Source organism: Saccopteryx leptura, chromosome 3, assembly GCF_036850995.1.
Source record: "Saccopteryx leptura isolate mSacLep1 chromosome 3, mSacLep1_pri_phased_curated, whole genome shotgun sequence".
NCBI classification, from domain to species: domain Eukaryota; kingdom Metazoa; phylum Chordata; class Mammalia; order Chiroptera; family Emballonuridae; genus Saccopteryx; species Saccopteryx leptura.
In genome coordinates, this window is record NC_089505.1 from 290,527,910 (window position 1) to 290,555,662 (window position 27,753).

A 27,753-nucleotide genomic window follows, 5' to 3' on the forward strand; every position below is an offset into this window, starting at 1 on the left:
GGTGCTTTCAATTATAGAGGTCACTAGTGGAGAAAGGCACATAAATCATATGAGAGGGGGCCCTTGGGTCGGCTTCTAGTGACGGGGGTGCTTCCCTAAGAGGCAAAATGGCGGTGGCTCCCACCTGAGGAGGAGCCAAAATGGCAGCTGCTCCAACCTGAGGAGGAGCCAAAATGGCAGCGGCTCCCGCCTGAGGAGGAGCCAAAATGGCAGCTGCTCCAACCTGAGGAGGAGCCGAATAGCCTGTCCCTCCTCGGGTGTGTGGTGGACTCAAAAATCTATTTTCTTCCTGCTGTGTGGAATCAGGTTCGTCCTGTCTCCGATAGGGAGGAGGGAAGTTTACTGGGTCTAAGGGATCCTCTAGCGGTTCGGGCAAGACAGGGTAAATTCTAGATGACTGTACATTAGACTGCTTTGGGGAGTTGGTTCTCTCTTTTACTTCCTTGCTGCTTTTCCTTGTCCTCTGGCTACTTGCGGTAACACATATTTCCCTTCTCTCTCTCCTGCCCTTCTTTAGATACTTTCTGATATACCCGGGCTTCTCAGTAGCAATATCAACCCACATATCAATATACAAACATTGGTCCGGGTGGGGCACCTGGTAGATAATAGCTCGAACAGCAAACACTATAGGGAGGTCAAAAGTTCCCTCAGTGGGCCATCCTACATTGAAGGCAGACCATTCTAACTGACTTAGGGTCCGCAGGGTCTCTCGGTCCAGAGGTGGTCCCCCGTACCCTTGGGCTCTTTTCTGAAAATCAGAGAAATTGTTTAGCAGGCACTCTAGTGGAGAACCGGGTACAGACTCTTGTTGTCCCATTTTTCGGTTCTCAATTTGAATCCTCTTCTTTTCTGCTTCCTCAATGAAAACCCACACAAGAACAACAATACTAAAAATATATATATAAACAGACTTAAACACACACAAGCAAGTTTTTCATTCGGATTTCTTCCTCTCACCTGTCTTACATTCGACTCAGGCATTCACACACAGCCAAACCGCAGCGCAGCGCAGCGCAGAAATTCCTAATGTTACCGGTCACCTTTTTACTGATACAGATAACTCAGGGAGCAGCGTCCTGCCCTTTCCCCTGAGTGCCTGGGCGGGTCTCTGACAGCGTCCTGTCTACCGCCACAGGCTGCAAATGCTCTGGAGCCAGAAACAGACTACATGGGATCCCCAGCAAAACTTACCCAACTCGAGTTGTCCTTCTGGCCTCCGACCAAAGGTCCCACCGAAGGGGATCCCGGACGAGCCCCCAAAATGTAGCATCCACCGGGGTACAAAACAGATGTCGGAGACTTTCAGGAATTTAGGTGGAAAATTTATTGGTCAAGCTTTTAACCTGCGCAGGGGCGGACTCTCGGGTGTCTCAGGGACACTATACTCTTAAAAAGTCGCAGATGAGAGCCGCGCCCAAACGCTTACAAACTAGGTCTTATATAGGCTGAGCAAGCAAGCAGTTTCCAAAAGCAGACTTGGCTATTAGCTATTGGCGGGGGGAGAAGTCACATGGCATAGTAACACAGGGCAGGCAGTGGAAAAGTTTTAAAACTGTTAAAACTGTTACAAATCTAGATAAACAGGATTTGGGGGCTGGGTCAGCTCTAAGTTCCTTGTTCCTTATGCAACCTCTCATGCAACCTTCAGGGTAAGGTGGGTCCCTACAGGAACCTGCATGTGAATGGCCACGATGGCGGTTCCTGGCCTTACAACGGCCCCTACAACTGGCTTTACAATTACCCTTTACCTTTTGGGATACAATGTTGAACAAATCTTTTTTTTTTGTTGACAGAGACAAAGAGAGAGTCAGAGAGAGGGACAGACAGGGACAGACAGGAAGGGAGATAGATGAGAAGCATCAAATCTTTGTTGCGGCACCTTAGTTGTTCATTGACTACTTTCTCATATGTGCCTCAATAGGGGGGTGACAGCAGAGTGAGTGACCCCTTGTTCAATGAAGCCCGTGACCTTGGGCTCAAGCCAGCAACCTTGGCTTCAAGCCAGCGACATGGGGTCATGTCTATGATCCCACACCCAAGGCAACAACCTCAGGGCCTCAAACCTGGGTCCTCCACATCCTAGTCTGATACTCCATCCACTGTGCCATGGCCTGGTCAGGCAAATCTCTTTCTTAATAGTATGACTCAGGCATAACCAAACACACCATCCAATCTTAACAAAAATTTGCATGAGAGAACACACAAATCTACCGCCTTCTACTGACTGAACCAGATGCCCTTCTACAGATCCACCTGCAAGATGCTATCTCAGCATCACAGTAAAACTTCTCAGTGTCGTGTGGCTTCTTTTGCAGGAGGCAGCCCTTCCTGTGCAAATATAGCAATCCTGACGGAAGGAACTCCTAAGCCTTGGGGATCTGGAATGGACTTGAGGCTTGTCTTTTCTTTTCAAACTCAGTTGTTCTGCATACAAAACTCTCAGGGTCTGTGCTCTGGTGCTTGCCAAATTCCCCACTGCTATCTAATTCAGGGATGGAAACGCCAAGGCTAAGCCTTAGCTCTGCCTCCCCCAGAGGCTGTGATGGCAGACTTCACAATTCTCCAGGAAGCTCAGACCTGGCAACTGTGGTCATGAGAGGGGGTCCCACAGAAGGGACTCACCCTAAGGAAGGAAGCCTTCCTGAACCAGGCCAAATAAGTTTGTAAAATATGATTTTTATGTTTGCTCGCTTGTGGTTTACAATGGGGGCTGGGCAGCACCAGCTAAAAGTAGTCAGTAAAATTGCAAATTACTTTCCTGCTTGGGAAGGGCTATTATTTTGCTAATGGAGAGGTTTTATTACTACAAAGGTTTAATGAAAGAAGGAAGAAGTCAGACCCCCCACATACCCCTCCTCCAAGGGAGGAAGAAGCAAGGAGGAATGCAGGGGGAAGGGAGCCCACAGGAGGTTATCTGAAAAACCCCTTCCTCTCCTCTTCTTAAAAGTTTTTAAGACCTTAATGGGCGATTTCCAACTCTTATTCTCTGACCTCACATAAACCTCCTCCCATCCTGAAGTCCTGTGATAGACATGTACCTCTAGACAAAGGAATCATAAGCCCCTTGCATTAAACCTGTGTTCTGTAAAGGGTATATAAGATGTAAGACATCTAACTTCGGGGAGCACATGTTTGACTTGCCTCTTTAAAAGGTCATGCTGCTCCGCCAGCTAAATAAATCCTACTTCCTTCATCAAGTTGTCTGGACATTTTTGTCCTCCTTTGATTCCTGCAATAACTTCACCTGCCCAACCAACATTCTTCCTCGTGACCCCTGGAACCCATGATGACCCTTGCCTAGTACCTCACATCACATCTGCCTCTGACCTCTCAGCTCCACTCCTCTCCATTGCTCAGCTCAAACCTCAGGGAAGAGTCCTTTACACCCAGACTGCTACTCACCCGTCTGCCAACCACTCCCCTGATATCCTGCATCCTCACGCAGTCTAGAGTTAGGCCATGTCCCTCTCATCTTGCCTGCCCCTCCACGCACCAAGGCTCATCTCCTCCCCCCTCAACAGGCCACATACCTCCCACTCCAGCCCTTTGATCCAGTGACACGTTACACCCTGTCCACCACACCATTTGCCTCGTTTCTGGAACTGACCATCACCTCAAAATGCAGCCTTGCCCCCGACCTTCCTCCTGACCTCTGCTCTGATAGATATGTAAATTCCAAACTGCCCTCTTGATGTTCCACTTATCTGTCAGACCTCACCCTTACTGGACTATCGCCCCTGAGACAAGGGAATTCCAAAAAGCTGAGAAGCCGTCCCAAGGAGGGGCTCCGGACATACCAGGACTTTTGATTCAACACCCACATGCTCCAAAGCCCCCCAAGGAGGAGCATTCCGGACATACCAGGACTTTTGCCTCAGTATCGCCTCAGGCTCTCCCAAACACTATATAACTCACCCCTAGTCTGTAACCGGCGCTCTCCTCCCTAGGAGAAGTGCCCGGCAGGGTTCCTTTATTCCTTTCAATAAAGCCTGTTACTCTGGTCTTTCAGACTCCCATGGATTCCAACATTAGTTGCCGAAACCCGGGACAGGGTACTAACTGCCTGGACGATCCCTCTTTGCCATCCAAACTTACAACAAGGGAAGCAATAGGCAGCGGCAGCTCATCCCAGGCTTACTCCCTGATTCTGTTTGGACGTGTAATTGTAGGTTGATTGACCGGCAGTCTAACCCTGTCCTGAACCCCTGCTGGACCAGAAGGTAAGGAGTTTCTCCCTTCCCCTTCCCCGGTTGCCCTCTAAATTTCTCTCTAAAAACACCCCTTCCTGTTGGAATCCATGGGAGTCCGAAAGACCAGAGTAACAGGCTTTATTGAAAGGAAGAAAGGAACCCTGCTGGGCACTCCTCCTGGGGGAGAAGAGCACCGGTTACAGACTAGGGGCGAGTTATGTAGTGTTTGGGAGAGCCTGAGGGGATACTGAGGCAAAAGTCCTGGTATGTCCGGAATGCTCCTCCTTGGGGGGCTTCGAGCATGTGGGTGTTGAATCAAAAGTCCTGGTGTGTCCGGAGTCCCTCCTTGGGGCGTGTTGTCAACTTTTTGGAATTCCTCTGTCTCAGGGTCAATAGTCCAGTAAGGGTGAGGTCTGACAGATAAGCGGAACATCAAGAGGGCAGTTTGGAATTCACGTATCATTTCTCGACTCTGTGGTTACATATAAAAGAAAGGCAGTTATTAATTTTATAATATATGGTGAGGGGTGATGAGGAGAAAGAGGAGAAACAATTGGAAAATTATTTTTCTTCTGGAGAGAACTTGAGAAGGGAACCTTGCCAAGCCAAGACCCTCATCCAGTTAAGGAGGTCGTCAATTTCCATGCTGTGAGGTCTGAACCAGGCGATGTTTCTGAAAACCTGAGTGAGGAAGTAAAAAAATTTTGCGAGGTAATAATTGTTAGTTGCTTGCTGCTAGTGCCAAGTGGACAGAGTGACATGGTGATCAATGGTCTCCTGGATGAGTCTCATGAGACATGCTGGTCTGGTTCCTCTCAAATGAGAGGACAAGTGGAGATTTTAAGAGACAGGGAACCTGTTGGTGTAAATTTTTAGAAGAACTGAATATGTGTGGTTAAAAAGGAAGAGGGTTTGGAGAACATTCAGGAGGGAACTTCTCGGGCTGAGGGGCGGCTTCTTCCTGCTGTCATCCCTACCTATTTGATATTTCCCTCATGAAGTTCTCCTTGGGGTACTGGGGAATAGGAATGTAGGAGCATTTGATTGTAGGTAATCCTAGAGATTTCTCTCATCCTGGCCTGTAGAAACTTAATAAAGAAAGAGGCAAGTATTTGGAGATTAGCAATGCAGAGATAAGGAGGGTTGTATAGGGGTGTGTGTGTGAAAGTTCTTCCATGGTAAAGTTAGAGATATTTTTTTCTGGCAGACCTGGAGAGAGCAGTTAGCTTGAGTTAAAAGAAATGTTTCATGTCCATTTGTAGGCTCTTCTTCAGCCAAGAAGACCCAGTGATCTTGTCCTTTTACTATGTGAAAGGTAAAAAGACTGAAAAGCGTTAAGAGGTGTTGCTATTTATTCTCCTAGTTCTTCAGGGATACGGGAGAGCTTTAGGGTTAGGGGACCTGTAAGAGTTGAAAGATAGGATTTAGGAGGTTTGCTGATATACAGTTTCAGATTCTTCCGTTTCATGAGGGCAGGTTTCAGGGTTGATGTGTAGGGTTAGGTAGATTTTTCCAGTTTTCTGATTGGCGAAGGTCTGCATGCGGTTCTGTAAGAAACTAGTAAACAAATATAAGAGGCAGGGTTTAAAAGTTAGAAAAGTAAATAGGAGCGTGTGTGGACCAATGAAAGGCACTAGTAAGATGCCCAGTTTGTGTGAAACCACTGATTCCATGTTTATGAATTCGCTGGGATTCAGAGAGAGAGAGAGAGAGAGAGAGAGTAAATAGGAATAAGACAGGGCAGTGTGCCTAGTCCCCCTGTCCCTAAATCTACTTTTGTAGAGATTTCTAAAGCAATAAGAGGAGAAATTACCTATATAGCTTGTTTGGTCCTTACATTGATGGATAGTGTATTAGGAACTGGAAGAGGCTCATGGGGTGGGATTAGGTTGATATTTAGGGTGAGATAGATTAGGATACAGATTTTTGTCTAATTAGTATGGAGACACAGATAGGTGTTGGTCCCACACAAGTAGAAAGTTCCTGATTTGGTGAGGCAGGCTGAAAGGTGCAGTGGGAGTGAGTTGTCAGGATTACGGTGTGTGGACCTGTCCATGTGAAAGTCAGTCCTTGGATGATGTAATGCTGGAGGTGCCTCTTGGACAGTGTTTGAACAGTTTGCTGAGTGACCTATAAAACCTGCAAGTACTTAGGGAAAGGGTGTTACATTTCTACACTTTGTAGTTAGAGTTTAAGTCCTAGTGACCACTGCTTCTAGCTGGAATTACCAGCAGGTCCCAGCCTATAATAGGCATGGGGCATTGAGATAGGAGGAACAAAGGAGATACTAAACATTAAATAAAGCAATAAAATCAGACTGTCAATACCCACAGTAGAGATCTTTGAGGGATAAATAGAACTTAAATATTCAGGCAAGGCATAGTAGATGGCCCTTGTGTTTACAAGAAATGAGATCAGCTTATCTGCTTTTGGAAGAAATACCTTAGGCTCGTGAACAAACGATGTCCTTGGGCCTTCAGTGGCAATTCCCAGCACGCTGGGCAAGGTCAGGTCACAGGTAGCTGGAGCAGGGCTAGAAAGAGACTGAACCCTCCCTCCATGGAGCAAGGGGGCAGCTTACCTTCCCATGTCCCTATTTCTACAGCACAGGTGTGTCAACCAGTGGGGCCGGGAAGCCTGGCAGGCTTCAGTTCAATGACCTTTCTTTCCACTCTGGAGCAGGGCCTTGACAGAATGCTGTGAAACCCCTTAGGGCGCTGGAGCCAAAAGTTGGTATTTCCTGACTTCTTTTGGGCCTTATTTGCCTTTTCTGCTACTTCTTTGGTCATTATAGACCTTAAAAGCCATGCTCAGAAGATCTCACTGAGGGGCTTGACTAAGAGCAAAATTGGGAATTCAGTGTTTAAAGAAGCCTATTAGACTGAGGAAAAAAAAGATTTGATCTGTTGTGGTAGGTGGTTGGAGACTGTGGAGGGTCTGAGTTTGATCTAGGGTGAGACTTCAGGTGGTGAGGGTTAAAGTAATGTCTAGATAGACTAGGGACTAAGAATAAAGTTGAGCCTTAGCAGAGAAGACAGGATAACACTTCATAGCGAGGAAGTTAAGAAGGGTGGTGGTAAGTCTCCTTGAGGCAGGCAGGGAGGGGCTGCAGAGGAGTAGGTTATTTACATATTGTAAGAGAGTACTAGTTTTGAGATTGCATGCTGCTAAATCCTGAGCTAGTGCCTGCCGAAACAGTTGTGGGCTGTTTCTGATCCCCTGGGGTAAAATAGTCCAGGTAAATTGCTGGGCTGCATTAGTGTCTGGGTAAAGGCAAACAGAAAGTAAGAGTCAGGGTGTAGAGGAATGGTAAAGAAGGCATTCTTGAGGGCTAGGATTGTGAATGGGTGGTGTTTGAGAAAATGTGTGACAGTAATTTACAGAGATTAGGGACTACTGGATGGAGGGGAATTACTGCCTCATTGATTAGGTGTAAGGCTTGTATGAGGTGATAAGCTCCTGAAGGTTTTCGAACAGGAAAGATAAGGGCATTGCAGGGAGATTCCATGGGGATGAATAAACCTGGTTTATCAGGTGGGTAATTACTGGTTTAAGGCCTTAAAAACAGACACAGTTACACATTAAACAAAGACTTCACATATTATGAATAAAGGAATTTAAATGAGCGCGCTTTACTTGTTTCAATTCACTGGAAATATTTCCTGACAAACAATGAGACAAGACGGATTACTTACTCACATAGCTTAATATACAATTCTGTTTTTTAAGTTTTTCGAGATGGCAGGGAGTTGCCAGCAAAGAGGGGAGGAAGAGAGAAAGCAGACGGATGGACAGTGTGAGCAGCTGGATGGAAAGAAGGAAAGTCAGATTCTGCAGGAGGAGAGAAGGAGGTTAAAGTATTGGTGTGGCACCACATGGTCAGAGGAGTCAAAAGGATTTAGAGCTCTGAGGAGAGAGGAGAGGGTGAGGAGGAAAGAGGCACGTCACAGTTTGTAAGGAAGGAGGAGGGGTCGGAGAGGAGACAGAACTGCAGTTTGTAAGGAGGGAAGAGAGGTCAGAGATGAGACAGGCACAGCTTCTAAGGAGGGGGGAGGGGACAAAGAACACAGTGGAGAAGGGAGAGGCCCCTGGCCAGCAGGGGAGGAGAAAGAGAGACTGATGAATGAGAAAACAGGATTTAGTGAAGGAAAGAGGCTTTCTGGAGGGAAGAGACTCCAGCAAAAAGATTTGCTGAGAGACTAGAGAGGGGTCCTGAGAGAGGGGTGCCCCGGGGGTCAGGCAGGAGAAGAGAGTTGGGAGTCCACGGAGAAGGAAAGATTAGGAGCAGAGGTTTTAGGTGAGGTTTCTTTGGCCAAAACCAGCCTGCGTGTAGAACAGAAAGTACAGAAATTAAGGACAGGAGAGAAAGGAGAAGAAAGCCTGCATGTAAGGAATTTCTGATGCCCTCCCCGTCCGGTGGCAGAAATTGTCAAGATCTCTTAGGAATTATAATCGAATGTCCTGTTTTCAGGCCAATGGGAGTCATTGTCTAGTCTGTACTGAGGCCATGCCGTGTTAGAGAAGAAGATTAATTTCTTTGGTTTAAGGTCTGAGAGACTGAATTTAGCGAGGATTTTTATGAGACATCCTAGAGGGGTCTGGTCGGAAGGCTTAGACTCTGAAGAGCCCAGAGTGGAGACAGGTGAGCAAGAGGGGGCGTCCCCGCCTTTTGTCACTGTCTCAAGAGGAGAGAATCTCCGTGTGGGGGAGTCGTCCCTGATAGAGGTCGTCACCACCTGTCAGGGAGTTCCGAGGACGAGAAGTCCGAGAGAGTGGAGAGGTTTGGCTAGGCGCCTAGTCTTCCGTGCAGTCCACTGAGACTGAAAGTCAAACCCCTCAAAACGTGAGGCATATCAGAGAAAACCGTCCGACCAGAAAGTGATATTTTTAGAGAGAAATTTAGAGGCCAACCGGGGAAGGGGAAGGGAGAAACTCCTTACCTTCTGGTCCAGCAGGGGTTCAGGACAGGGTTAGACTGCCGGCCAATCAACCCACAATTACACGTCCAAACAGAATCAGGGAGTAAGCCTGGGACGAGCTGCCGCTGCCCATTGCTTCCCTGGTTGTAAGTTTGGACGGCAAAGAGGGATCGTCCAGGCAGTTAGTACCCTGTCCCGGGTTTCGGCACCAAATGTTGGAATCCATGGGAGTCCGAAAGACCAGAGTAACAGGCTTTATTGAAAGGAAGAAAGGAACCCTGCTGGGCACTCCTCCTGGGGGAGAAGAGCACCGGTTACAGACTAGGGGCGAGTTATGTAGTGTTTGGGAGAGCCTGAGGGGACACTGAGGCAAAAGTCCTGGTATGTCCGGAATGCTCCTCCTTGGGGGACTTCGAGCATGTGGGTGTTGAATCAAAAGTCCTGGTGTGTCCGGAGTCCCTCCTTGGGGCGGGTTGTCAACTTTTTGGAATTCCTCTGTCTCAGGGTCAATAGTCCAGTAAGGGTGAGGTCTGACAGATAAGCGGAACATCAAGAGGGCAGTTTGGAATTCACGTATCTATCACTTCCTGGTTGGACGGTTTTCTCTGACACGCCTCACGTTTTGAGGGGTTTGACTTTCAGTCTCAGTGGACTGCACGGAAGACTAGGCGCCTAGCCAAACCTCTCCACTCTCTCGGACTTCTCGTCCTCGGAGCTCCCTGACAGGTGGTGATGACTTCTATCAGGGACGACTCCCCCACACGGAGATTCTCTCCTCTTGGGACAGTGACAAAAGGCGGGGACGCCCTCTCTTGCTCACCTGTCTCCACTATGGGCTCTTCAGAGTCTAAGCCTTCCGACCAGACCCCTCTAGGATGTCTCATAAAAAACCTCACGAAACTCGGTCTCTCAGACCTCAAACCGAAGAAATTAATCTTCTTCTGTAACATGGCATGATCTCAGTACAAACTAGACAATGACACCCATTGGTCTCAAAAGAAGACATTTGATTACAATATCCTAAGAGATCTTGACAATTTCTGCCACCGGACGGGGAGGGCATTAGAAATTCCTTACATGCAGGCTTTTCTTCTCCCTTCTCTCCTGTCCTTAATTTCTGTGCCTTCTGTTCTACACACAGGCCGTTTTTGGCCAAAGAAACCTCACCTCATTCACCTGCAATACCACATTCTCTATTTCTCCTCTCCTGCTGGCCAGGGGCCCCTCCTTTCTCCACAGTGTTCTTAAACCCCTCCTCCCTCCTTACAGATGGACAGCTCTGTCCCTTTTTCTTCTTTGACCCATTCCCCCACCCCACCAGCTTCAGCTATCTTTTTTTTCTTCTTCAACGCATCCTTACCCCTCCTCAGAGACCATGCCTTCCACTACCCCTCGTCCTTTCCCCTCTATTCAGAGCTCTAAATCTTTTGACTCCTCTGACCATGTGGCGCCACACCAATACGTTGCCCTCCTCCTCCTCCTGCAGATTCTGACCCTCTTTCTTTCCATACAGCTATTCACACTGTCCATCCATCTGCTTTCTCTCTTCCTCCCCTCTATGTTGGCAACTCCCTGTCATCTCGAAAAACTTAAAAAAGCAGAATTATATTAAGCTATGTGAGTAAGTAATCCATTTTGTCTCTTTGTCAGAAAATATCTCTAGTATAATTTGAATTGAAACAAGTAAAACACGCTCATTTAAATTCCTTAATTCATAACTTTTATGTGAAGTCTTTGTTTAATGTGTAACTGTGTCTGTTTCTAAGGCCTTAAACCAATAATTACCCACCTCTTAAACCATGTTTACTCATCCCCATGGACTCTACCTGCAATACCCCCATCCTTCCTGTTCGAAAACCTTCAGGAGCTTATCACCTCATACAAGCCTTACATCTAATCAATGAGGCAGTAATTCCCCTCCATCCAGTAGTCTCTAATCTCTACAAGTTAATGTCACACATTCCCTCAAACACCATTCACTTCACAATCCTAGCCCTCAAGAATGCCTTCTTCACCATTCCTCTAAACCCTGACTCTTACTTTCCGTTTGCCTTTACCCAGCCACTAATGCAGCCCAGCAATTTACCTGGATTGTCTTACCCCAGGGGATCAGAAACAGCCCACACCTGTTTGGGCAGGCACTAGCTCAGGATTTAGCAGCATGCAATCTCAAAACTAGTACTCTCTTACAATATGTAAATAACCTACTCCTCTGCAGCCCCTCCCTGCCTGCCTCAAGGAGACTCACCATCACCCTTCTTAACTTCCTTGCTGTAAAGGGATATCGTGTCTTCTCTACTAAGGTTCAACTTCATTCTCAGTCCTTAGTCTATCTAGGCATTGCCCTAACCCCCACCACCTGAGGTCTCACCCTAAATCAAACTCAGACCCTCCACAGTCTCCAACCATCTACCACCACAGATCAAATCTTTTCTTTTCTCAGTCTTAAATAGGCTTCTTTAAACATTCAACTCCCAATTTTGCTCTTAGTCAAGCCCCTCAGTGAGATCTGAGCATGGCTTTTAAGGTCTATAATGGCCAAGGAAGTAACAGAAAAGGCAAATAAGGCCCAAAAGAAGTCAGGAAATACCAGCTTTTGGTTCCAGCACCCTAAAGGGCTTCATATAATTCCATCAGGGCCCTACTTCAAGAGTGGAAAAAAGGCCTGACCTGTGGTGGCACAGTGGATAAAGTGTCAACCTGGAAACCCTGAGGTTGCTGGTTCAAAACCCTGGGCTTGCCTGGTCAAGGCATATATGGGAGTTGATGCTTTCTGCTCCCCCCATTTATTTTCTTTCTCTCTCTCTCTCTCTCTCTCTCTCTCTCTCTTCTCTCTCTCCCTCCCCTCTCTATAATGAATAAATAAAATATTTTTTAAAAAAAGAGTGGAAAAAAGGTCATTGAACTGAAGCCTGCCAGGCTTCCTGGCCCCATCAAGGGACACATCTCTGCTGTGGAAATAGGGACAGGAAAAGGTAAGCTGCCCCCTTGCTCTGTGGAGGGAGGGTTCAGTCTCTTCTAGCCCTGCTCCAGCTACCTGTGACCTGACCTTGCGCAGCATGCTGGGAATTGCCACTGAAGGCCCAAGGACATCGTGCACAAGCCTAAGGTATTTCTTCCAAGTAGCAGGTAAGCTGATCTCATTTCTTGTAAACACAAGGGCCATCTACTATGCCTCATTTGAATATTTAAGTTTTATTTATCCCTCAAAGATCTCTACTGTGGGTATTGACAGTCTGATTTTGTTATTTTATTTAATGTTTAGTATCTCCTTTATTTCTCTTATGTCAATGCCCCATGCCTATTATATATAGGCTGGGACCTGCTGCTAATTCCAGGTAGAAGCAGTGGTCACTAGGACTTAAACTCTAACTGCAAAATATAGAAATGTAACACCCTTTCCGTAAGTACTTGCAGGATTTACAGGTTACTCAGCACTGTTCAAAGACTGTCCAAGAGGTGCTTGCAGCATTATATCACCCAAGGACTGACTTTCACATGGACAGGTCCACACACCATGATCCTGACAACTCCCACTGCTGCTAAAGTAGAAAAACAGCATGCCTTACTCCAACCACAAAACTGACGCTGGTTGGTCTATGTATGGCAAATATATGAAAAAACTAAGGACTCTTTTATTCAGGATTTGAGAAAAGGGAAACTAGGATAAAAAGAAAGTCAGCTTGATTGTCACTAGAAGTTGTAAATTTTTAAATCAAGAGTTCTGACTAGAAAGGAATTGTATGGTTTTGATAAATGAAGGTATAAGGTATGGAAATACTTTTGAAAGAAAAATGAAAAGTAAGTTATTATGAAGGCCAGTTATTTCTGGATAAGAAAGTGCATGAAAGCTGAAGGTTTAAGTAAGTTGTAGAAGGCTTGTGCAGGTTGTAGGAGGTTTGTATTGAGAAAAAAGAATTTGTAAAGTCAGAAAACTGGTTTTCAAAGAATGTTTAATCAGTCACCCTAGCTAACAATCTTCTACTCTCCCCACTTATTGGGATGACTCTTTCCTCTACCCTGACCATCTGGAGCTCAGAAACAGAGAAACGAAACCAACCCCTTGTCCTTCTGTTCTCTATTCACCTCTCAGCCTGCCTCATCCAATCAGGGGCTTTCTACTCATGTAGGACCAACACCTATATGTGTCTCCCTACTAACTGTACAGAAACCTGTACTCTAGTCTATCTCACCTCAAATGTCAACCTAATCCTACCCCATGAGCCTCTTTCAATTCCTAGTACACTACCTGTGTACCAAAAGAACCAAAAGAGCAGTCCAAGTAATCCCTCTTCTTGTGGCTTTAGAAATCTCTACAAAAGTAGATCTATGCCTGACCTGTGGTGGCGCAGTGGATAAAACGTCGACCTGGAAATGCTGAGGTCACCAGTTCGAAACCCTGGGCTTGCCTGGTCAAGGCACATATGGGAGTTGATGCTTCCAGCTCCTCCCCCCTTCTCTCTGTCTCTCTCTCTTCTCTCTCTCCTCTGTCTCTCTCTCTCTCCTCTCTAAAAATGAATAAATAAAAAAAAATTTAAAAAAAATTAAATATAAAAAAAAAAAGATCTAGGGGCAGGGGGACTGGCTACTTCCCTGTCTTATTCCTACTCTCTCTCTCTCTGAAGCCCAGTGAATTCGTAAACATGGAATCAGTGGTTTCACACAAACTGGGTGTCTTGACTATTGCCTTTCATTGGTCCACTCACTCGCCTATTTATTTTTCTAACTTTTAGACCCTGCCTCTTACATTTGTTCACTAGTTTCTTATAGAACCACATGCAGACTTTCGCCAATCAGAAAATTGGAAAAATCTACCTAACCCTACACACCAACCCTGAAACCTGCCCTCACGAAACAGAAAAATCTGAAAGCCTATATCAGCAAATCTCCTAAATCCTATCTTTCAACCCCTACAGGTCCCCTAACCCTAAAGTTCTCCCATGTCCCTGAAGAACTAGGAGAATGAATAGTAGTCACCTCTTATCGCTTCTCAGTCTTTTTACCCTTCACATAGTAAGAGGACAAGACCGCTGGGTCTTCTTGGCTGAAGAAGAGCCTACAAATGGACATGAAACATTTCTTTTAACTCAAACTAACTGCTCTCTCCAGGGCTCTCAGGAAAAAATATCTCTAATATTACCATGGAAGAACTTTCACACACACACTCCCCCCCCCCCCCCCATACAACCCTCCTAATCTCTGCATTGCTAATCTCCAAATATTTGCCTCTTTCTTTATCAAGTTCCTACAGGCCCAGATGAGAGAAATCTCTAGGATTACCTACAATCAAATGCTCCTACACTCCTATTCCCCAGTACCCCAAGGAGAACTTCACAAAGGAAATATCAAATAGGTAGGGATGACAGCAGGAAGAAGCCACCCCTCAGCCCGAGAAGTTCCCTCCTGAATGTTCTCCAAACCCTCTTCCTTTTTAACCACACTTATTCAGTCCTTCTAAAAACTTACATCAACAGATTCTCTGTCTCTAAAAATCTCCACATGTCCTCCCATTCGAGAGGAACCAAACCAGCATGTCTCGTGAGGCTCAATCAGGAGACCATGTATCACCATGTCACTCTGTCCACTTGGCACTCGCAGCAAGCAACTAACAATTAATTACCTCACAAAATTTTTTTTACTTCCTCACTCTGGTTTTTGGAGACATCACCTGGTTCAGACCTTACAGCATGGAAATTGACAGCCTCCTCAACTGGATGAGGGACTTGGCTTGGCAAGCTTCCCTTCTTGAGTTCTCTCCAGAAGAAGCAATAATTTTCCAATTTTTTCTCCTCTTTCTCCTCATCACCCCTCACCATATATTATAAAATTAATAACTGCCTTTCTTTTATATGTAACCACAGAGTTGAGAAATGATAGATATGTAAATTCCAAACTGCCCTCTTGATGTTCCGCTTATCTGTCAGACCTCACCCTTACTGGACTATCGCCCCTGAGACACAGGAATTCAAAAAGCTGAGAAGCCGCCCCAAGGAGGGACTCCAGACATACCAGGACTTTTGATTCAATACCCACATGCTCCAAGCCCCCCAAGGAGGAGCATTCCGGACATACCAGGACTTTTGCCTCAGTATCGCCTCAGGCTCTCCCAAACACTACATAACTCACCCCTAGTCTGTAACCAGGGCTCTTCTCCCCCGGGATAAGTGCCCGACAGGGTTCCTTTCTTCCTTTCAATAAAGCCTGTTATTCTGGTCTTTCGGACTCCCATGGATTCCAACATGCTCTAAGCAAAGAATCCTTAATTGTACTTGAGGGTTTTTTTTTTACCTCGAGTAAATTTAAAAACGCATAAAATATAAAAATGTTAGATAGTTCACCAGTCTCAAGCTAATCTACTTTGGCTTTTCCATTGCAAAAAGGCTATGAAATAAGTTGAAGACTGCCATCTAGTCATCTTCTACTTACACAGATGCCTATTTATTGAAAATGAGCGCCTGGACTCTGGTGAGGAGGGTCATAGGATAAAGCTCTGACCCTGCAGACCACAGAGCTCACGTGCTAGAGGACAAGAGGAAATGCACAACTAAACAACACGTGTGTCAACACTGACTGGATGCTTTCCTCTCCCTCCCAAATCAGTAAGATATTTTAAATTTTTTTCTGTGTTTGCAAATAGAAGTTCACCTTTCTAAGGTTTATGGAATGCATTGATGAAACTGCTGAGTAATGTTCCTTAACTTAATTTTTCTTTCTCTATGACAACTAAGCATTTTGAGAGCACCAATGTCTCATTAGGTTAAAAACTGTATTGTTTCAGTACTAGATGAAGAGAAACAAAAATTCTTTTTCACACACACACACAAAGAAGTCTTCAAGTGAGCTGTCCTAACACCGATCTTTCTAAACCCATATACGGCTTTAAAGAAATGGAGGAAAACTGTAATGAAAAAGTGTCCAGTCACTGCTGTCCCCCCAGATCCATCTCGGTGGCATTTTTGGATAACCAGTGAAACCTATAGCTCCGTTCACTCCACTCTGTCTTTCAGGACGTATGGGGAAAACCTGCCTGTCACTTACAGAGTCAACCCATCATAATGACTCCCCTCATGAAGGAGGACATGGAAGTAAATCCATCCGCTTCACAAGGAGTGTTCCAGGTCAATGCTTTCTCCACTGTGCCACCACAGGTCAGGTCCTAAGGAAGCACTGTTCTTTCCCTAGAAGTGCTTCTTTGCATAAATGCAACAGGAATGTGCTCACTTTATAATACAACATGTACAACCACTTTCCAATTGAGGTGTTTTTGTTTTGTTTTTTTCCTACCAAGCCTGAAACACATATGCCTGGCCTCTGGCTGTCACCAGAAATATTTCAGGGCTTAATATTCACGCTGAAGCTGGTACAACCAAGTATGAATTGAGCCGAATACCGTGCTGGTCCCCAGGGTTTGCAGGCAGTCTTTCCCTGAGAAGAGCTAAGCGGACTCTTCTTTAAGGTGGGAGAGCAACCTCAACAGGTTTTCACCAACCTCAAGAACTTGATGGACTGACCCAGACCGGTAGGGATTCTCGACAAAGCGGATGCCAGCTATAGAGGTAAGCTTCTTCACCCTAAGGGTCGCATTGGAACTCATTAAGAAAATTGCTTATCAGACTCCAACAAAGCTATTTTTAAAAGTCTATATAGTCCATGACTACTCCTCTTTAGCCATGAAAATAATCAGACACAGCCATTTTTACCAATTCCTAACCTCTGTGCCATAAGCTACCTCTCACACCCCAGCCTTTTCTCAGCTTTAAATTGGCAGGCAGAATTCCACACCCCTGCACGACCATACAGCAGAACCTCTGTCAGAGGTAAGGGGCTACTGAAGAGACACCCTCCACCCTGGTCTACCCTCACATGTTTTAGGGATACAAGTGCCTCAGGAAAGAACCAGAACAGGACATCCTTATCAAGTAGAAGAGAGAAGCTGAGACAGATTTTTTAATGCACTGGCCAAAAAATGTATGATAAAATGTGGATCGTTGACTCCCTGTAGATGACAACTAGCCCTCAGTTACCTCTTCAGTACAGACTGAATTAGGGTGCCACAGGAAAAAAAATAAAACCGTCCCATCTGCAAGATAAGATGATAGTATAGAAAGCTCTGAAGACTCTACCAAAAAAGCCCACAAAACTGTTTGAATTACCGGTAATAAATCCATTCCAAACTTGCAGTATACAAGATCAATATACAAACATCTGTTGTATTTCTACAAAATGATATACTATCAAAGAGAGGATTTTTTTTAAATCCCATTTAGCATTGCTTAAAAAAAATTAAGTTGTAATTGGTCTGTTTAGGTTTTCTAATTCTTCCCAATTTTTAAAATATTATGTTTCAAGGAATTTGTCCATTTCATCTAGGTTGTCTAGTTTTTTGGCATATAGTTCTTCATAGTATTTTCTTACAATCCTTTGTATTTTTGTTGTGTCAGTTGTTATTTCTCCACTCTCATTTCTAATTTTATTTATTTGAGTCCTCTCTTTTTTTCTTGGTGAGTCTGGTTTAAGGTTCATCAATCTTGTTTACCTTTTCAAAGAACCAGCTCCTTGTTTCATCCTCTGTATTGTTTCTTTAGCCTCTATGTCATTTATTTCCGCTCTGATCTTTATTATTTCCTTCCTTCTATTACCTCTGGGCTTTACTTGCTGTTCTTTTTCTAGTTTTTTTAGATGCAGGGTTAAGTTGTTTATTTGAGCTTTTTCTAGCTTCTTGAGGTATGCCTGTAATGCTATGAACTTCCCTCTCAGAACTGCTTTTGCTGTGTCCCATAAATTTTGAGTTGTTGTATGCTCATTATCATTCGTTTCTAGGAATTTTTTTATTTCTTCTTTGATCTCATTGTTAACCCATTCATTATTTAATAACATGCTATTTAGATTCCAAGTGTTTGAGTATTTTTCAGTTTTTCCATTGTGGTTGATTTCTAGTTTCATGCCATTGTGATCAGAGAAAGTGCTTGATATGATTTCAATCTTCTTAAATTTGTTGAGACTGCTTTTGTGCCCTAACATGTGGTCTATCCTAGAGAATGTACCATGAGCACTTGAAAAGAATGTATATTCTGCTGCGTTAGGGTGAAAGGTTCTGAAGATATCTACTAAATTGAGTTGATCTAGTGCAGGTGTCGGGAACCTTTTTGGCTGAGAAAGCCATGAACGCCACATATTTTAAAATGTAATTCCATGAGAGCCATACGACGACCCATGTACATTACGCATTATCCAATAAAAATTTGGTGTTGTCCCGAAGGACAGCTGTGATTGGCTCCAGCCATCCGCAACCATGAACATGAGCAATAGGAAATGAATGGATTGTAATACATGAAAATGTTTTCTTTTTTTTTTCTTTTTTTTTTGTATTTTTCTGAAGCTGGAAACGGGGAGGCAGTCAGACAGACTCCTGCATGCACCTGACCGGGATCCACCCGGCACGCCTACCAGGGGGTGATGCTCTGCCTATCTGGGGTGTCACTCTGTTGTGACCAGAGCCAGTCTAGCGCCTGAGGCAGAGGCCACAGAGCCATCCCCAGCGCCCGGGCCATCTTTGCTCCAATGGAGCCTTGGCTGCGGGAGGGGAAGAGAGAGACAGAGGAAGGAGGGGGGAGGGGTGGAAAAGCAGATGGGCGCTTCTCCTGTGTGCCCTGGCCGGGAATCGAACCTGGGACTTCCGCTCGCCAGGCCAACGCTCTACCACTGAGCCAACCAGCCAGGGCCTGTTTTATATTTTTAACATTATTTTTTTTTATTAAAGATTTGTCTGCGAGTCAAATGCAGCCATCAAAAGAGCCACATCTGGCTCGCAAGCCATAGGTTCCCAACCCCTGATCTAGTGTGTCCTTTAAGTCTGCTGTTTCTTTGTTAATTTTCTTTCATGGGGATCTACCTAGTGATGTTAGTGGGGTATTGAAATCCCCTACTATTATAGTATTGCTGTTGATCTCACCCTTTATATCCATCAAAGTCTGCTTTATATATTTAGGTGCTCCTATGATAGGTGCATAGATATTTATAATGGTCATATCTTCCTGTTGGATTGCTCCCTTTATCATTATGTAGTGATCTTCTTTATCTCTTACTATAGTCTTTGTTTTAAAGTCCATTTTGTCTGATATAAGTATTGCTACCCCAGCTTTTTTTTCATTTCCATTTGTGTGAAAAATTTTTTTCCATCCTTTTACCTTCAGTCTATGTGCATCTTTTGTTTTAAGGTGTGTTTCTTGTAGACAGCATATGTATGGGTTCTGTTTTCTTATCCATGCACCTACCCTATGTCTTTTGATTGGATCATTTAATCCATTTACATTTAAGGTTATTATTGATATGTAGTTGTTTATTGCCATTTTATTCTTTAAAGCAGTATTCCTCTTTTGCTGTATTCTTTTCCCCCTTTGATCTGTTTACAACAGGCCCCTTAACATTTCTTGTAGCATTGGTTTGGTTGTAATGAATTCCTTGAGATCAAAACAGTTATCAAAAAACTCCCAACAAACAAAAGCCCAGGGCCTGATGGCTTTACAAGTGAATTCTACCAAATAGTCAAAGAAGAATTAACTGCTATCCTTCTCAAGCTATTTCAAAAAATTCAAGAGGAAGGAAGACTTTCAAGCTCCCTTTAGGAGGCGAGCATAATTCTGACTCCAAAACCAGGCAAAGAAAACACAAAAAAAGAAAATTATAGGCCAATATCCCTGATGAATCTAGATGCTAAAATCCTCAACAAAATATTAGCAAACCAGATCCAGGAATATATGAAAAAAATCACACCATGATCAAGTGGGATTTATTCTTGGGAGGCAAGGCTGGTGCAATATTTGCAAAATCAATCAATGTGATTCATCACATAAACAAAAGGAAGGAGAAAAACCACATGATAATTTCAACAGATGCAGAAAAAGCATTTGATAAAATTCAGCACCCATTCATGATCAAAACTCTTAGCAAAGTGGGAATACAGGGAACATACCTCAACATGATAAAGGCCATCTATGACAAACCCACAGCCAACATCACTCAATGGGAAAAAATTAAAAGCAATCCGCTTAAGATCAGGAATAAGGCAGGGGTGCCCCTTTCACCACTCTTATTCAACATAGTCCTGAAAGTCCTAGCCACAGCAATAAGACAAGAAGAAGAAATAAAAGGCAGCCAAATTGGAAAAGAAGAAGTAAAACTATCATTATTTGCAGATGATATGATATTATATATAGAAAACCCAAAATTTCAGTCAAAAAACTACTAGACCTGATAAATTAATTCAGCAAGGTGGCAGGATATAATATTAATATTCAGAAATCAGATGCTTTTTTATACACCAACAATGAACTATCAGAAAGAGAAATTAAGGAAACAATCTCCTTCACTATTGCAACCAAAAAGATAAAGTACCTAGGAGTAAATTTAACCAAGGAGATTAAAGACTTATACTTGGAAAATTATAAAACATTGATAAAAGAAATCAAGAAAGATATGAACAAGTGGAAGCATATACTGTGTTCATGGTTAGGAAGAATAAACATCATTAAAACGTCTATATTACCCAAAGCAACCTATAAATTCAATGCAATACCAATTAAAATACCAATGACATACTTCAAAGATATAGAACATATATTCCAAAATTTTATATGGAACCAAAAAAGAACACGAATAGCCTCAGCAATCTTGAAAAGGAAGAATAAAGCGGGAGGTATCACACTTCCCGATATCAAGTTATACTACAAGGCCATTGTACTCAAAACATCTTGGTACTGGCATAAGAACAGGCATATAGATCAATGGAACAGAACAGGCATATAGATCAATGGAACAGAACAGAGAACCCAGAAATAAACCCACACCTTTATGGACAACTGATATTTGACAAAGGAGGTAAGAGCATACATTGCTATAAAGACAGCCTTTTCAACAAATGGTGCTGGGAAAATTGAACAGCTACCTGCAAAAAAATGAAACTAGACCACCAACTTACACCATTCACAAAAATAAACTCAAAATGGATAAAAGACTTAAATGTAAGCTGTGAAAAGATAAGCATCTTAGAAGAAAACATAGGCAGTAAGCTCTCTGACATCTTTCGCAGCAATATATTTGCTGATTTATCTCCACGGGCAAGTGAAATAAAAGACAGGATAAACAAATGGGACTATATCAAACTCAAAAGCTTTTGCACAGCTAAAGGCATTAAGAACAGAAGAAAAAGACAAATTAGACAATGGGAGAACATATTTGACAATACATCTGATAAGGGGTTAATAACCAAAATTTATAAAGAACTTGTAAAACTCAACACCAGGAAGATTAACAATCCAATCAAAAAATAGGCAAAAGAAATGAATAGACACTTCTCCAAAGAGGACATACAATGGCTAATAGGCATATGAAAAAATGCTTAACATCACTAATCATTAGAGAAATGCAAATTTAAACCACGATGAGATATCACCTTACACCAGTCTTAATGGTGCTCATAAACAAAACAACACAGAATAAGTGCTGGCAAGGATGTGGAGAAAAGGGGACCCTCCTGTACTGCTGGTGGGAATGCAGATTAGTGCAGCCACTGTGGAAAACATTATGGAGATTCTTCAAAAAATTAAAAATCGAACTGCCTTTTGACCCAGCTATCCCACTTTTAGAAAATATCTCCAGAACACCACAGCACTGTTTCAAAAGAAAAAATGTACCCCCGTGTTTATGGCAGCATTGTTCACAATAGCAAAGATCTGGAAACAGCCCAAGTGTCCGTCAGTGGATGAGTGGATTAAAAAGCAGTGGTACATATATACAATGGAATACTATGGGGCTATGATAAAAAAGGAAATCTTACCTTTTGTGACAACATGGATGGACATGGAACTATTATGTTAAGTGAAATAAGCCAGGCAGAAAAAGAAAAACATCATATGACTTCACTCATTTGAGGAATCCAATGAACAATGTGAATGGAGGAACAGAACTGAGGCAGAGGAGAGATCAAAGGGACCAGAGGAAAAGAGAACAGAGGGAAAGCAGATGATAGGATGGGATAAAGCTGAAGGGAAGGAAAAAGGGCATTGTAGGGAGGGGGGCAAGGGAGATGTTGAGGGGAATACGGGGGATGCATTCGGGGCAACACTAGAATCTATGTAAACACAATAAATTAAAATCAATTTAAAAAAATCAAGTACTGTAATACTGGTGGCTGAGGCCAGGCCAGGTTCCCACTGAATTTGGGCAGACGCCAGAGAAACTGCAGAGCCAGAAAGCATTGGGCCATTCTGTTTAATAAAGTCTCACAATGGCGAACAAGCACACAGGCAGGATAAAACCGCTTCTCAGGCAAACAAATAACAAGGATGGCTCCTGACAGTGGCCGGCAGGTAATCCACCATCTCTCTGAGAGCAAGCACCCATAGCCTTACAGAGGCCATATACACATGGTACTGCCACACAGTCACGTACCAATCAGGCAGAGTGCCTGCAGCCAGTAAACCTGCGAGCAAGCTTAACACAGCTGCCCCACAGTAATGCTAAACAAAAATATGCAAAAGGATAAACCTGGACCATGTTACACCACACACAAAATGGATCTGAACATGTATTCAAGATGTAAATGTAAGATTGTAAACCAATAAATTCCTAGAAAAGCATACAGGATATAAGTTCCTAGGTATAGGTCTTGACGATGATTATTTATGGATCCCATACTAAAAAAAAGGAAACGCAACAAGAGCAAACATAAACAAGCAGAAATATAGCAAACTAAAACCCTTCTGCAGCCTGACCAGGCGGTGGCACAGTGGATAGAGCGTTGGACTGGGATGCCGAGGACCCAGGTTCGAGACCCTGAGGTCGCCAGCTTGAGCGCGGTCTCATCTGCCTTGAGCAAAATAAAAAATGCTCACCAGCTTAGACCCAAGGTCGCTGGCTCAAGCAAGGGGTTACTCGGTCTGCTGAAGGCCTGCAGTCAAGGCACATATGAGAAAGCAATCAATGAACAACTAAGGTGTCGCAACGAAAAATTGATGATTGATGCTTCTCATCTCTCTTCGTTCCTGTCTGTCCTTATCTATCCCCCCCCCCACTCTGTCCTTGTAAAGAAAAATAAATAAATAAAGAGGAAAAGAACCCCAAACCCTTCTGCATACTAGATCAACTGGATTTAATTGACTTCTTCAGAACATTTCATTCCAAATCATCAGAATATACATTCTTTTCAAGTGCTCATTTCCTAGGATAGATAACATGCTAGGACACAAAACAAGTCTCAATAAATTTAATGAGACTGAAATCATACTAAGCATCTTCTCTGACCACAATGTCATAAAACTAGAAATCAACTACAATAGAAAAACTGGAAAACATTCAAACACTTGGCACTTGAAATACCATGTTATTGAATAATGAATGGGTTAACAATGAGATCAAGGAAGATATCAAATAATTATTGAAATAAAAATGAACATACAACAGCCCAAAATCTGTGGAACGCAGCAAAAGCAGTACTGAGATCAAGTTTATAGCATTAGAACAGGCATTACCTTATGAAACAAGAAAAAGCTCAAATAAAAATCTAACCCAACACTTAAAAGAACTAGAAAAATAACAACAAATTAAGCCCAAAGGAAGTAGAAGGAGGAAATAGAAAAGATCAGATCAGAAATAAAAGACATAGAGGCTTAAAAAAATACAAAAGATCAATGAAACCAAAGTTAGTTCTTTGAAAAGGTAGATGATATTGAAGAACCTTTAACCAGACTCATTAAGAAAAAGAGAGGACCCAAAAAAATAAAATTGGAAACGAAAGTGGAGAAATAACAACTAACATCACAGAAATACAAAGGATTGTAAGAAAACACTATGAAGATCTATCGAAATGCCATAAAACTGTACAACCTGGGTGAAATGGATAAATTCCTAGAAACATACAATCTCCTAAAACTAAAACTGCAAGAATCAGAAAACCTAAGCAGACTGATTACAAGTGAAAGTGAAACATTTATCAAAAAACTCCCAGCAAACTAAAGTCCTGGACCAGATGGCTTCAAAGGTGAATTTACCAAACATTCAAAAAAGAACCAACACCTATCCTTCTCAGGCTATTCCAAAAATTTCAAGAGGAGGGACGATTTCCAAGCTCATTTTATGAGAGAAGCATTACCCTCATTCCAAAACCAGATAAAGACACTACAAGGAAAGAAAACTATAGGGGAATATTCTTGAACATAGATGCTAAAATTCTCAACAAAATATTAGCAAACCAGGCCCTGGCCGGTTGGCTCAGTGGTAGAGCGTTGGCCTGGCGTGCAGAAGTCCTGGGTTTGATTCCCGGCCAGGGCACATAGGAGAAGCGCCCATCTGCTTCTCCACCCCTCCCCCTCTCCTTCCTCTCTGTCTCTCTCTTCCCCTCCTGCAGCGAGGCTCCATTGGAGCAAAGATGGCCCGGGCGCTGGGGGTGGCTCCTTGGCCTCTGCCCCAGGCGCTAGAGTGGCTCTGGTCGCAACAGAGTGACGCCCCGGAGGGGCAGAGCATCGCCCCCTGGTGGGCAGAGCGTCGCCCCCTGGTGGGCATGCCGGGTGGATCCCGGTCAGGCGCATGTGGGAGTCTGTCTGACTGTCTCTCCCCGTTTCCAGCTTCAGAAAAATACAAAAAATATTAGCAAACCAGATCCAGCAATACATTAAAAAGATCATACAATCATGATAAGTAGGATTCATTCTGGGGAGGCAAGAATAGTACAATATTCACAAATCAATAAATATGATTCTTCACATAAAATGAAGGTTAAAAATTACACAATCATTCAATAGATGCAGAAGAAGTATTTGATAAAATCCAGCATCCAGCCTGACCAGGCTGTGGTATAGTAGTAGATAGAGTATCAGACTGGGATGCAGAGAACTCAGGTTCAAAACCCCAAGGTCACCAGCTTAAGCGCGGGGTTGCTGGCTTGAGCATGGGATCATAAACATAATCCCATGGTCGCTGGCTTGAACCCAAGGTCGCTGGCTTGAGCAAGGGGTCACTCCCCCTGCTGCAGCTCCTCAGTCAAGGCACAGTTGAGAAAGCAATCAATGAACTAAGGACCCACAAAAAAGAACTGATGCATCTCATCTCTCTCCTTTCCTGCCTGTCTGTCCCTCTCTCTGTCTCTGTCACAAAAAACAAACAAACAAACAAAAACAGGATTTTGTGTATAAGTATTATGCACATTTTTCCTGGGCCAAGTTTATCATTATCATCATATTCTCAAAGGTATATACATGTGAACAAAAATGCTAAGAATTACTATACCTGATTTCATGTGGAAAAACTCTCATTCCTAACTTCTGAAAATTATAATCCATTCTTTTTAGGAAGTTAAACATTTTGTAGAACGGTTATTCGTTTCAGTAGACTGTCCAGAGCCTCTTCCACCTGTCTCACTCCATGACTTCTGAACTTCTCCTGTCTTCTCTCTTCTCACAGCCCATAGCTTTCTTTCTGCCATGTGAGTCAACTGAGATAAGAATATTAATTTAATTGATAGTATGCTGTGAAAAAAATAAGGGTGTAAGTTTGCCATACCATCAGGAAGTTAATGCTTATTGGACAGGTTGATTTTGACCCCAAAAGTCCATTGTGAGTTCAGTCCTAAACCTCAGGATATTTTATGAGACAAATTCTAAGAAGGATCTATTCTATAGTATTGTTGGTAGGAGTGCTTTTTTTTTATGTGTTCAGTAAATGTTTCTTAAATAAATGTCAGTAGGAAAAATTCCTTTTCTCACTCTGGTGAGTTCACTGCGGTGTATGTGCACATCACATATTTAGTGGTATCTAGCTAGTCGGCAGGCTGTAATGTATCTCTTTAGGAAAAAACAACCTGCCTCAGCTCAACACTGGGGCTTCAAAGTTGAGTATTTGTCTTGCTCCAGCTATATTTCCTGATCCTACAACAGAAACTGGCTCTTGATACTCAACAAACAATTTAAGTTAATTAATTTTGTTAGGAAAAACCCAGCTGTAAGAGAGAAAAATTAAGGACCGTTTGGTTCACATAGAATAATGCAAATAAAACCTACAGATAAAATGACTTTAATAAGAGTTTGAAAACCCTCCTTCCCCACCATTCTTAAAAGAACCAAGCCAAACTGTTGATCAAGGGTACAGGGAAGTTAGTCAAACCTCTCCTCAGGAAGGCCTGCCCACAGGCGAGACTGGCCTGGTTGACATCTGGCAACTTAGACTTCCAGACTGTATCGACGTCCTTTAGTTAAGAGTGGCTCCCTGTGCCTACATGTTTTGTACAATGTGGTTTGTATTCAACACAGGCTTTTCCTTCTGGGGTCTGGAATGTGGCTGTGTGCTGGGTATGGGATGTCCACAGGATGGGCCCCCAACAAAATCTCAGGGCACTGAGTCTCTGCTGGCAGTGTTTTATGTGTCCTAGGACTCAGTGCTGTGTCCCCTGTGACTCCCCTGGAAGGGGACCTTGGGACCCCATGCCTGATTCCCCACCACACTTCTCCTCTACAGCATTTGCAGATTTTGCCGTGTCCTTTCCCTATAATAAACCAAATCCTTAAGTCCTCCTAATGAATCAGCAAACCTGGGAGTCTTGAGAACCCCAATGCACATAGCAGAACAAAGTCAATGCTTTTTACTCTTGACCATTTTCCCTCTGTTTGAACACAGTTTTATAAAAGTAAGGTGTTATTATTACTAGTATCTCAGTAAACTTGTGTATCTATCCGCCAGGTTTGAGGGAAGGCAGCCTCCCTTGCCTACTCATGGGTCTTTCAGCTCCTTCCTGCACCAGTCTCAAAGGCCTAGAGGCCAGTGCTTCTGGGCGGCCCTGTGGGATCACCAGTTGGGCGTGGAGTAACTGGAGGGGGAGGGCACCAACGGTAGGGAAAGCGCGTGGTATCCGGTGGGACTCACACACTACGCCCAGAGGACGGCTGAGGAATCCAGACGTTACCTCCAACATGCCTTGTCTACTCGCCCTCGCTGTATGGATGAGCATGTTGTCCAGATCAAAGAAAACGCTCCACTCCTCGCTGCAGCGGCCCATGCGTGAGGCCGGCCCAGGGCACGGAACACATGGGCGCAGCTCTGAGGGTCACGTGACACTTCCATGCACCGCCCCCCAACAGCGAGATCCCAGGGCACAACAAGCTTGGAATTGTGGTATTTTGGGTGTGTCAGAGGTGGGTGGCTGTGTTCCTGCGGAGGGGTTATCAGACTAGCAATAAGAAGCGGCTTTCCTCCTTTGTAGCTCCTTTCTGCTTCTCTTCTTTTTTCCTTTTGCTGTCCAGGCCAGGAAGATGTCCTCACTGGGTAGGAGGTGTGGGGAGGGGGGCAGGGAGGGGGGATGGCAGTGGCAGGCTAGCTATTGCACAGGAGGCTGCTGGCACTCTGAAGTGTCACTGGTCCTGTGTTTACCTTAAGTCAGGATATAAGTGTGTTTGTGTGTGTGTCTGTGTCTAATTTCCTAAGTCTGCAGCTATGGAAAAAGTTGTTAGTAACAGAAGCATAGAAATGTGCAAACCTATGGAGAACTTTTATGTTTATTTGAGCCAAGTTGACAACAGTTGTGGGGGAGCAGAATCTCAGTGGATTAAGAAAATGCTCTCTCTGGAGAATGGCAGTTTCGCAGCTTATTTTATATG

At 43.7% G+C, this 27,753-nt stretch overlaps 1 pseudogene; it reads right to left on the minus strand.

The window, feature by feature from the left end:
* Positions 1-27,753, minus strand: part of LOC136397456 (probable E3 ubiquitin-protein ligase IRF2BPL) — an 83,090-nt pseudogene that overhangs the window by 17,595 nt on the left and 37,742 nt on the right.